The sequence below is a fragment of the Acanthochromis polyacanthus genome, chromosome 10, assembly GCF_021347895.1.
Source record: "Acanthochromis polyacanthus isolate Apoly-LR-REF ecotype Palm Island chromosome 10, KAUST_Apoly_ChrSc, whole genome shotgun sequence".
Taxonomy (NCBI): Eukaryota; Metazoa; Chordata; class Actinopteri; family Pomacentridae; genus Acanthochromis; species Acanthochromis polyacanthus.
In genome coordinates, this window is record NC_067122.1 from 26833198 (window position 1) to 26845794 (window position 12597).

General features: G+C 42.6%; 1 protein-coding gene across 11 annotated transcripts in view; it reads left to right on the plus strand.

Moving 5' to 3' along the window:
- Window positions 1-520: 520 nt before the first annotated feature.
- tenm2a (teneurin transmembrane protein 2a) overlaps window positions 521-12597 on the plus strand; it is a 216804-nt gene continuing 204727 nt past the window's right edge. For 6 of the 11 annotated variants that reach the window (XM_051954368.1, XM_051954370.1, XM_051954369.1 and 3 more), the window contains exon 1: window positions 521-1065. The gene's annotated coding sequence lies outside the window, so the exon portion shown is untranslated. The remainder of the gene's footprint in view (window positions 1066-12597) is intronic. The other 5 variants (XM_051954375.1, XM_051954376.1, XM_051954374.1 and 2 more) reach the window with 2 other exon arrangements.

The following is a 12597-nucleotide window of genomic DNA, read 5'->3' on the forward strand; positions in this document are numbered from 1 at the left end:
ATGAGCTCCAGGCCATAGAAGGAGGGCACTAACACCCTAAGCAGGCATGTTGGAGCTCTGGAAATTACAATGAGATTCAACTTTGGCTGTTAGGCTGTAAATACATGTGGCAATGTTGCTGCAGCCTATTTGCGTAATGAAACTGACCTTTTATTTCCTAAAAGCATGCAAGTAATCATATATTAATATTCAGTGTTGCATCTCAGCGTGGCAAAACAGCAGAAACCACAGTATTTAGTAAGCATATGCCATAAATTGTCAAGTGATTGTAATGTAATGTCATATTTACGCGTAAAACCATTTCCATTTGAGGCGAGAGATGGATCACATCCGCATTTCTAACTGTTTAATCGGTGCCACTGCTGATCCCCGCGTGTCATCTTGTCGGGATGCAGCTGCAGTCAACAGCCCCACAGTGGATTACTCTCCACATGCGCTTATAATGACCATTGACTTGGCTCGGCCGTGAACGCGCAGCTCGGCGAGCCTCGGTCATTCCTCTGTAGCCTGCTGTGCGCGGACGGTCGCTCCCCGGGTGCCGCTGCGCGCAGCCTTTACCGATCGGTCGTCGCTCACGTACAGAGCATGCCCGCTTTGCCCGCCGTTTCTCCGGGTCCGAAGAGAAACTAAAACGGAAGACGCGTGCGCACAGCTGTCCGGTGTATGTGTGTGTGGTGTCTTCTTTTTTTTCTTTTTTTTTGTGGTCCATCCTCGCCAGTCAAGTCAGCACTGTGTTTTTTTCCCCCCTATAGCGATCGCCGCCGCGGAATGGATTGTTCCGTTTGATTCCTACGATTTGGTGAGATGTTGAACTGGAGGCTCCCTGCCTGCCCTCTCCACCAGCTCACCCCCCGCGCTGTCATCTCACTCTGCATGCAGTAGCGGGCTTGTCAGGAATAGACAGGGCAAAAGAGAAGAAGAAGAAAAAGTATGCAATAAACAAGTGTCAAGTAGCTGCGGGCTGTTCGATTGGAGGAAAAAAGGGAAAAGTTCAAGTTGAAGAAGAAGAAGAAGGAGGAGGAGGAGGAGGATTATGCAGTGAGTGCCGAGCATAGCTGTGAACAGGTACGTGGTATTTTGGAAATATATTCCTATGGCAACGATGCTTACGCGCCGCTGTTGTTTACACGCCAGCTTCTGTGGCCACAAACAGCACATGTGTAGACACGATCAGTTCTTGTGGCAAGTAGGAGGACTGGGGAGGTGGGATGGATGGAGGGAGGGCAGCGAGGAGCGATGACATTGAGGTGCCTTTTATCGGAATAACATTTGTGGTCCTCGTGTGAGCCAACACTTGACTGGCATTGGTCACGGAGGGCTCCCTGTGCGCGTCCGCAGTGTCGTTGAAGTGCCATTTGCCGAGCCGTGTAGGTTAACGCTTGAAATGACCTTAGAATAACCGAGTTTGTTGTTGTTGGAGAGGTTTGCACACGCCAGTTTCTACATGCACGGCACCGAAACGCACAAGACACCTCAGAAATTGCATCTCTTATCTCAAAGGGTCAAGGTGGACTGTGCAGACCTGTCGTGACTCGTGATGAGGGGCTCGGCTCCTGTCCGAGGCGCTTTTTTTATGGCTACCGCAGCGCAGCATCCCTCATTCCACTGCCGAGTGTCCTTCGAAAAAAGAGAGAGAGAGAAAAAAAACATGCTTTCACTTAATCACAGCAATGATGTGAGTTATTGGTGGGCTTTAATTGGCTGCTTGACCCATCATTACCGCTTGTCTCCTCTCGTGATTGCCACAGCTTTGCGTCGCCGCGATTACTCCGCTCGGACGCAGCAGCTGCATCCCTGTCTCTCACCTTCCTCCAAAGCATCGATTTGCACTTTAGTCTATATTTTATACAGTTTTTGTACTCATTAATATTTCACCCACTTGCTCTCCATACAGTGAGTTAGAAACAATGTATTGCATTACGCACAGTGGTGAGCTAAAATCAGAGGTCAAGGTAGAGTAGGCTGTGTTGTGCTCAGCTTTATGTCTTTTCTCTCCTGCTATGAGCTCTGTTTTTTATTTCATTTTATTGGGTGACACAGAGGCTGGAAGTCACAACCCAGCTGCCCCCCTTTTCCCTCAAACTGCAGGGGAACATAGCACCATAGGACACCCAGGAATGAATATTCATTGAGCATGAGGGTTTGACGCCATATGCACGCATAAAGTTTAGGGATGCATTAGGAAGAAACTTTTGAACTCGGTTGTGTATCAAGTAGGGTGTCAAGGGATGAGGCCCACACACCAGCTGTAGATCCCAGAGCCTGGCAGTCATCAGCACTTTATGACATGAACACACACACAGACACACAGATGCCACGAGGATCTTGATGATGAGACGCCCTGCTGAGATTCACACTTCAATCTAACCAGTACAGTTTCTCTCTGTGGCCCTTCTATCTCCTCCTCCACCTTTAGCTCTCTTCAAGCCTGCCTGCGTCTGTGTGATCTCTAACGCTCTTTGATCTCCCTCCCGCTTTTTCCATCCCTCCGTCTTGAGCTTTTGACAGGGGCAAATAAATCAAGAAGCGAAGTGAAGCCCTCAGATTGGAGTGTGATCTTTACTGACACACTTACAAATAATGCACACACAAACACGTGCAGATAGGAAAACAAGTTGTGTTTCGACTCCGCGTCTGTTTCGCTCACAAATCAGCCGTCTCCCGCAGCGTTTGCCCCGCCAGGTGGAATCATTATGACCAATGTGTCGTGTTTGTAGGCGCATATGTGTTGCGATCCTCGGTCTTAAGTGCTAATAGGAGCTCACGGTGGATGGCAGCAGGCCGTGTCAACCACAATCTCCAGACGAGCCCTCAGGGTGTCCTATTTGGCGCGACTACTCACACACTCAAGGCCACACACACACACACAAATAGGACTGAGATGTTTAGACTTGACTCAAGGGTCTGAGCTCTACAGGTTCCCTAAGTCCTTGTCCTTGTTGGACCTTCACAACTAATCAAAAAGATTAACTCTATGCTGTTACCATGGAGATGCAGCACGGATTGACGTGGTTTGGAAACTTTAACGTGCATAGATGCACTTCATGATGTTAATTCATGCATAAATGTGATTAGAGAGTGAATGTCTTTCTGTGAATCAAGCCATTTCCTTTCTCTCACCTGCTCTATGTGGGTTACATATTTATACATACATTTTACCGCAACACCTGTGAGGCCTGGAAAGAGGAGCATCAATCTTCATTAGACGAAAATGAGGCTGGCCTTGTTGAATAAATGACTGGCATTGAGAGTGTGAGCGCGTGTGTTTGCCGTGTGTGTGTGTGTGTGTGTGTGTGTGTGTGCGCGTGTACACATTTGCCTGCGTTCAGCTCTGTGGTCTGCTCTGACCCGGCTGACAGATGACTGCAGTGATTTCCAGGGTTCAGCAGATTAGGGGATTAAAGACTGGAGGCTTCACACAATAACCCTAATGCATGTGCGCGTCAGCAAAGCACACGCGCCCGCAAACACACACACACTTGAATTTGGGGCTGCGGTGCCGCTAAGAGGTCAGTGAGATCCGGTGCTGTCCAGCGTTGTGCCGGACTGTCCTCATCCACAGATGGAAAACGGCATTAGAAAACCTCAAAGGTCCAATTTCAATAATGTCGTTTTCACACTGCAGGCGTGACCTGTGTTGGTGCACAGAGCCCAGTTAATACATTTTGTCCTTCTCAACCAATTCAGATCCCACTCAATGTTAGAAAATGAACCAGCATAGTGGGCTGAATGTTTGTGACAAGGCCAGTGCAATTTTGTTGCCGATCTAGAGCCAAAAGTCCCTTTCAAACGCAAACTAGGCAATACTGTGTTCATTGTTTCAAATTCTGTCAACTAGAACTACATTGCATCATGTTAATTGATGTCATAACAAAAAACTGCTTATATGTCTCTCAGGTATAATTATCTGAGAGCAGTAAAGTGCCTCTTATTTGAAGGCTTTGTATGATTTCATGTGTTGACTGGTTTGGTTTAGGGGGAAAAAGCTATTTGCCTATTTGCTGCATAGTGTTAACATTTTTCCCTTTACCTGGACATTTCAATGGGGTGTGAAACACTAAACGCTGTTGCTACTGACGGCGCAACCATAGCAACATTAGCAAGTTTTAAAATACCTTAAATCCATCAGATTTAAGCGGCGGGGCCAAGTTTACAGTTGTATTTTTCCATGAAGATGCAAGAGAGGATAAAGCAAGCAATCATCCCCAGCAGATTTACACTCCTGCAGCTTGAAGTGTCCAGTTTTTTTTGTGTTTTTACGCTGTTTTCACAACCAAGTCTTAAATGGTTCAGAGCTAAATAGAATTTTTTTTTGGGAAATGTAGCAAACACTGCTGTTATATGGTACATTAGACCTTAGCACTTTATCCTTTGGGACACAACAGGATAGGTAGTAATGGAGGCAGAAACAATCTCTTGTCACTGCTGATTAACTAAGAACACTGACCTTTAGAGGGAGGAGAGGTAGGTGAAAATGATGTTCTTTGTGCCAGAATATAGAGAGAGGACGATAATGTTGATACTGTTCCTATAATTATCAGAACGTGCAGGTAAATAGAAAATACTAAGCTCGGTGACATGGCTCCATTATGGGAAGATCTGTCAGCTGTTTCACAAGCTCAGGGCTTTTCTGAGCCAGATACACAATTTACTGAGTGTCATGAATACACATCCAGATAGAAGAGCTGCTACAGAAATGGCTTCATTCGTATGATGCTGCCCTGTTCGGCCTCCTGCAGAGTAGAGTTTGTATAGCATGACATACAACAGTGACAGAAAGGCTTTTACTAGGATGGACCGACTCAATTAACCAGTTGAGCTTCTCTGCATTTCCCTCCTTTGTCTGTCGAGTCCTCAATTTGATCCATTCATGCTCCATTGTCCTCTCTGTGTCATATTTCAACATTTCAACTTTCAACATTAATTGTCCTCCAGAGGGGAGCTTGCTAAGGGATATGTACGAATAGCATGCTGTGGTTTTTCGAGAGGCTAAAATTACAAAGACTAGCTGCTGAAGGAGCAAATTATATTAATTGCAGTAATTGATTAATTGGTGGGTAGATGGGTAGAAACCACAGAGGATCAAACAATAGTAGATGGCATATCTCATGGCTTTCTGACAAATACACAGAAGGGAAATCTGAAAGGATGTTGTTGTTTTTTTTCTGTCCTTAAGTGTTTGTCACATTGTTAGAGTCAAATTTACCACTGCAGTCAAATGTATGTGTTTGAGACACTTTCATGATTGCGTCAACTAACAGTCCTCTTCAATAATGGTGTTTACATGACTTGTGGCTTGAATGGTCCAATCAAATTTGCGCAGCGTATCACCTTCACATCTTTGGACAAAAGGCTGTGACGCACATGACTGGCGCTCCTTGTAATCTTATGTTTTTTAATTAAAAAGGAGAGATCAGCACTGCCACTAAAACACAGCCCTGGATATCTCTTTATTGCAACAATGATTCTCAAAATAGCTGCCAAGACACACAATAGAAGAAGTGAAATTTAACCCAACTCAATGTGAAAACAATTGGAAATGCTGTAGTTGAAGAGCTGAGACTTTGGAACACACAGTAGCCTGAGATTCTCCAGCGTTGTTCATGTTCTGCTGTTTCTCTGCGATTTTTCTTAAACCGATATGAAATCTGAAAGCCACGAGCTTATCTCCCATCTGTCCCTTGCGCGTTCCCTCGCGACCTTTGTGGCCCGTGTTTTTCTTCGAAGGGGTTTTTGTGTTGCTCATGCTCCACTGTAGTGTGATGAGTGTGTGTGTGTGTGTGTGTGTGTGTGTGTGTGTGTGTGTGTGTCTGCGTGTGTGACACCCAGCATTAGTTGTGCTTTAGAGAAAGTGACGCTTGTAGAGAGCAGCCTTCATCTTGGATTACCATGCCCATGGATCCTGTGGGTTTTTTGTGTTGGAAGTGATGGCAGAGTGGGATGATATTTACTACATCTGTCTGACAGCTGACCGACTGGTTTTAACTCATCCTCCTCGCAGGCTCACGGAGCTTCCTGGTTACATTGAAGTTGGGCAAAAATAAAGTATCTTACTCATGTGTCTACTTGCACTTGTGCTTGTGGGTAATGTCTAAGTTTTGCACCGTAGTCTGAACTATTTCCAGTTTCAGCGGATCATGTAGGAGAAATTTTGCCCTCCCCAGCACACTCTAATGACGGTCCAGTGAGTGATGTGTTCTCTCATTTAGGTGCTCAGTTTTCATGTTGATGCCTGAGCAAATAAGAGCACCGTCAGTCATCTGTCAGTTGAAATGACACCTGCAATGCAGTGTATGAAAACTGACTGAAGGCCGATCTTATTGTCAAATAATTTGGTCCCGTTGAACAGACACCCAACACATGCAACATGCATCAAGCCTCATTGAGTCACAATGAATCAAACTGAATTTCTTAGCTCACTGTGTCGAGCAAGCTTCCACATAAAGTAACCAAAAAGACCCTTAAGCTTTCTACTGCAGCAGTAAACGGTTTTCTTCTTGAAAGTACTCCCCATGAGTGTGGAGAGCTAAGTAGTCTCCCTTACACATTACAAATCCCTCTACTTCTTTTTTCTGAGGAATGCAGTGAAAAGTGTCCTTTTTTGCCCTTAAGAGGCTGTGACCTCTTTGCTCCTTTGGACAGAAGGTGCACTTAGAGCAATCACTGATGATACTTGAAGATCTTTTGTACCAGTGAACTTACTAAAGGCACTCTGTCCTGTTGAAGTGTTGTTCGGGCTAAACAAGTCCCTGCTGTGACCCTGCTAGTAGAAGACATATCGGCTAATGGACACATCCAAGAGAATATGCATCCAGCCATACACACACACAGTCTCAATTTCAGTTAGGCATTACTGTGGCTTTTCTGTTTACACTACTCCTTACCCTTGATTTGTGGTATCATTGAATTCCATGCCTTTCACAGCCAATGGAATAACCGCAAACTCTCTCTGGCAGCCAATGAAATCTGGAAATGCACCGTACCTTCCATCCCTCTGTTGCTTATGTGCTCTCTCTTTCTCTCCGTCTCTCTCTTCTAAGCAGACATGTCTAGTTACAGTCTAAAATGGCCTTGTGAAGGAGGACGGGAGTTAAGATGGCATCCCCAGAGACTTTTCAGAGAAGTAATTTAATAAACTGTGATATTTTCCCACTCCACGAGGGAAAGGGAATAGACTCGGAAAAGTAATGAAACTCAGCTGTTGAATTTTTAATATTAAAGAATCAATTTCCTGTTCTTGAACATAACCAAGTAAAAAGGTCCTTTCTTCTACCTGCGAAGCAACACGCTCAGTACAGTGCTGACTTTCGGCTAGGTTCCTGTTCTTACTGGTGGAAGATGTAAAGGTCCGAGGAAAATGCTTGTTTAACTTCGTCTTTTCACTCCCACCCACCCTCAAACATTTGTGCAGCAGCTGAAAATATACCTTTTTCTAACCAGTCATAGAAAGTGGAGTAATCACAAGAATAGAGGAATGCCATTCTTCATCAGTGATAAAATTATGAAAAGAATAAATCCAGATTCAAGCTGCAGCCACTCTGTGAGTCACAAAGAGGATGCAGGTAGATTTGTAAAATTCTGATTTCATGAACTCTTCAAAATGTTCTGTCGTGACTTCTCCAGCAGTTTTGGTTAATTCTAAATGCTTAAAACATGTGACATTGGGCTACAGTTTCTTGCAAACATGCTTTTGAAAGATATATGTCATCTCACAATATATATTTCAAAGTATTGTCTTTACCTGGTCAAAACAATCAGCCATGCACTCTGATTCTAAAAAAAGACTCAACACTTTTTTCCAGGTAGTTCTGGGCATCGTGCATCCAAGTCACTAGTATGATTGATGAGAATATTTTTCACATCAATAAATATCAGAGCATCAAGAAAATGTATGCATAATAGCAATTTTCAAAGCAATTATTCATGTTATATTATTATACAGGACTAAATTTTTCATATGGGTAAAGAAAAAACTTGCATCACTAATTCAGTTAAATGCCTCTTATGCAAGATGCTTACCTGCCATTGGAGTCAACCTGGGATTCAGTGCTTTGCCCAAGGACGCTTGGCACATGGAGAGGCCAGGGGTCAAAATGCCAAACTTAAAATTTGTGGACATTCGTCTTTACCACCTCAGCCACATCCACAACATACAGTTTTATACTTAAAATCTTATGCATTAATTAAGGCAGAACACAAATTTGTAGATAAATACTATATAGAATAGAACAGAATAGAATAGAATCATTTATTCATCCCCAAAGGGAAATTCAGTATGTATATGTATATGGCCTTCACTATATGATTGAACTGAAAGTCAGTAATCAGTAATATCCTCCTAAAATCTAACAGATTCTTTGTATTGTGGTTGAATGATTTTTCAGCACTGTTTGTGTCTAATGTCAGTTTACCTCACCTTAAAGTCAAAAATTGGAATCTAAGAGCGTGATGGATGGACATGGAACACAGCTGCATTCATACAAGAGACTTTAATAGACCAAAAATTACAGTTTACTTTATAAATGAATAAATAAATAATAATAGTAATGATGCAAGATTAGAGAAAGAAAATTTTTTAACACCATACATTGTCACTTAAATAAGGCAGATTATGCTTTTTTTAGAGTGCAGGATAAACAATGACAAACACATATTTCTGAAATTTTATACATTTTTGGGGAAAAAAAACAAGTCATATGTTTGTGGAAATATCATTCCCATCAATCATTATTTCTTTGCACGACCATTGATATGAGCAATAATGTTATTTCCACATCCATGGCATCCATTTGGACAATCTTTATGAATACTTTTGTACATTTTTTCCACTCCATTGCTGTTGTAACAATGCAGATTTTCCCTCTGCGATTCATAAATTCTTATTGTACTGTAGTGTATCGTATCATATACTACCTCTAACTTCTCATAGCCAAATCAGTCGTGAATCAGTCAGCAGTAATCATGTGGTTGTTGCAACATGGTTAGAGAGGCACTGTGGCGAAAGTGCTAGAATTTTGTTTAGCCACACTTTTTCAGTGTCTGTACTGCGGTGCGTGGAATTTTGAAAAAATGGAGTCCTTTTCCTGCATTCTGGTGCATTTTGAGGCCATTTTGAGGTTCAATATTACTTCAGTTTATTTCAACATTTTAATTAAAAAAGTTACTCACATGCAATTTGCATCTGGACTATTTTTATTTCTAAGTAATAAGAAATATGCACAACAATTCCTGTAAAAAATCAATCCTTTTTTCTGATTGGCTGAGACGAGACACGTGACAGTGTGCATCTATTAATGATCGGAAGCATTCGGGTCGTTCCGGTTGTACTCGGTAGCACTCTTCAGTAAAGGAGACGCGGTTTGTTATTTTCTTTGATTATCGCTCGGCAAATTACAAAAAAGTTGTAAGTTAACCCTTTTTTCACATTTATTAGGCAAAATTAGCTTTGCCACCGTCACTAAACATGCTAAAAATGGCTTCGCCACCCTGAGTAAGGCATCGCCTATGGCGAAGTGGCGAATGGCTAGCGCAAGCACAGAGGCATCTCCTGCATTTTTGTCTGAAGTGGTTGTGATTCTGGACAAAATATATCCTTTTAGTCTTTTAGAGCATCCGCCAGCTTTTGGAGGTCGTGGCTTTGCTTTTCTTCTCTTCAGCCGTGGCTGAAGCAGCCGAAGGACAACATTTTACTTTTCCCTCAAATTTAGATTTACAAAAGCACTAGAAAAAAAATCTGTTTTGAAAAATAATCTTGACCGTATCAGGTTTCTTTAACATTTGATTGAGATTCGACACCAGTGTGTGTTAATTAGAGCAGTTTCCAACCTTTCACACTTCCGTCAAGGCTGTGGGCTGTTTGTTTACTGCAGATATGCAATGACACTCCTTTTACCCTGACTTCACCGCTACGTGTGGCAGAGAGGGTGAGACAGAGAGAGAGACAGAGAGAGACAGAGAGAGAGAGAGAGAGAGAGGTCAGGTGATGATTTATGACCACGATGCTGCATTCCAGCACAGGATGATTAATCTCTTCTGGGAACACTTCACGAGTACAAGTTTAACCTACCTCGGCCTTGCACGCGCATGTACACACACACACACACACACACACACACACACACACACACACACACAGAGGCGGCCGCGGCCGTGACAACACAAACACACACGGGCGTAGGTACACGCGCTCTGCATGCCTGACAAGCAGGACATAAACGCAGGGCCAGAGTGCATGTAGGTGCTTTTGTATGCAATTCGTGTGCAACAACCCTCCATCCCCACCTCCTTCCCCGACACACATACACAAAGCCCCCGCGTACACCCATCCTCTTTTAGTCCCTGCCTCCCTCGTTCATTCTGTCTTTTCCCCCCCCCTCCCTCCTCTCTCCTCACTGGCCTCAGTGGTGCAATGTCTCACATTCACCCCTCTCCTCTTTCGCCTTGTCCATTCATCACAAACAGTCACAGATGCTCACACTCACATAGGGAGGAGGAGAGTGAGAAAGGCAGGGTGAGAGGGGCTCTGTATAAGGCCATTTGGCGCCAGCACGCAGTGAGCATAAGGCTATAGGATTAGTGCTGCTAGGTGCTAAAAGCTTCAATGTCTTAATAAGCACAGAGAAAGGCAGGGAATGGCCTGTATCTGTGTGATACAGCTGTGTCTGTGTGCGTAAGTGTGCGTACTCAGGTGCTTTGCGCAGGTACAAATACTCCTTGGCAGTCCTGGGCTAGCACATTGAGAGGATAAGTGTAAATACCACAGGCAGCATCTGAAGCTCTATTACTTGAGCACACTTCAACAAATTGTTCCACAGTTATACTCATTGAAACACAGAGGGTGGTTGAACACATCTTTGTTGTAATGAAGTCATTTATTGTAATGGAGAGCATTTACAGACAACTGTAGCTTAGATTTCTATGCTTTTGTCATTACTATCTCATTATCTATGGCCGCATCTGTCTTTGCTGGCATGTCGTTCCATTTTATTTACTCACCGGACACATACTGTGGACGCGGTGACCTTGTCTCCTTTGAGACTGGGAATTTCCATGCGAATGAGATTTAGAGAGATGAAGAATTTTTGGAAACAAGCTGTCATGAAGTTAAATGTTATTATTGAGGCCTTGTGTCATATAAAGTGTGATTTATCGGGAGGAAATGAGCAAGGCAAAGAAAATGCAGCACCAGATAATCAGCAAATGACAACATGACTGATAATGTTAAATTAAAACAAGTTATGATCCATTTCAAAGATGGAGTGCATGTAAGATTTGTTTTAAATAGTAAATATATCACTGTGTGAGTCAGCCATCTTCGCAACAGAAACTTCAAAACACCTGCATCTCTGCAATATTTTATGTCCAAATACAGCCTCACAGTGAATCTGCTGTCAGAAAATACTGCTCGAGAAACCCATCAAGACAAACACGCTGCATATTTGTTATTATTAAAGTTATAATCCTTACACACTCAGTCGTGGTTGTTTTGGCGAGACCCATGATTACTGGTGGTGACGAGTGTGCTTTACAATACGGCAAACACTTATTGAGCAGCTGCTTTGTCAAAAATTGATAGCAACTGATATAGCTGTTTAGAGAGTAAACAAACAAACTCACACTGTTTTAATAAAGAGGTCAATCAATAGTAATTGCAACTGCAGTCTGATTTGTAGTCCGCCTCCCTGATGAGTAGTTACAGTTAGTATGTTATCTTGCAGAGAGGTTGGAGGTTCGCAGCCTTTAATCTGCAACTTTTCATCCAACAATTGGCAACTGCAATTTCATTACTCCCAGCTTCACTTAGAACTGAACTGCCGTCAAAACATGCCGCATCTTCTTGGTTTGACTCATATCTAAGATTGGCTGACCTTTAATTACAATGAAAACTATATTATTTTATAGGATTTCACCACATGGAAAAGGTGATCATTGATGGTAACAAAAGATTATAAGATTTTTCAATTTCAGGACTTTATTCACAAGCAATCACTGCTGTTCAATAGTGCACGCTTACATAATAACATAACATAACAGAGCAGCTTTTAATACATGCATACATATTTACTGTTTCTCGCTGTTATAATATGATCTGTAGCTGTCACTAGAGTGCAACCTATTTCATTAACTAATGCTCGTATTTGTTGTGATTCCTACAACACCAGAGGCATTTGAACATGCATTTAATCATCTCTACTGTAATGTCACATATGCACTTACAGTACTTAAAACATGCCATAGCTCCATTCATGCTATCCCTGCGGGAGACTTTTCCTTTTCCCCCTGAATGGTATTAGCAATATGAGATGACTCTCTATTGAAGAGGCTTTGAACTGCTTTTGAATGCAGCCTGAAACAGAAAAGTATAATAAAAAAAACTATATCTGATTAACAGTGTGATTAGCCTGCAAGTGCTCACACAATCTCGCTCATGATACAGCGATGGCAGTGGAGGATTAACACCACTTGGTAAAAGAAAAAAAAAGATCAGTAAGTCATTTCAAACATAAACATACAGTCACACATGTGCATATAGCTTTATTTCTGTGGGTGTTAATCCTGTGTCTGCTACCAGCTCAATTCAAAATGTAGGCAGTGTCC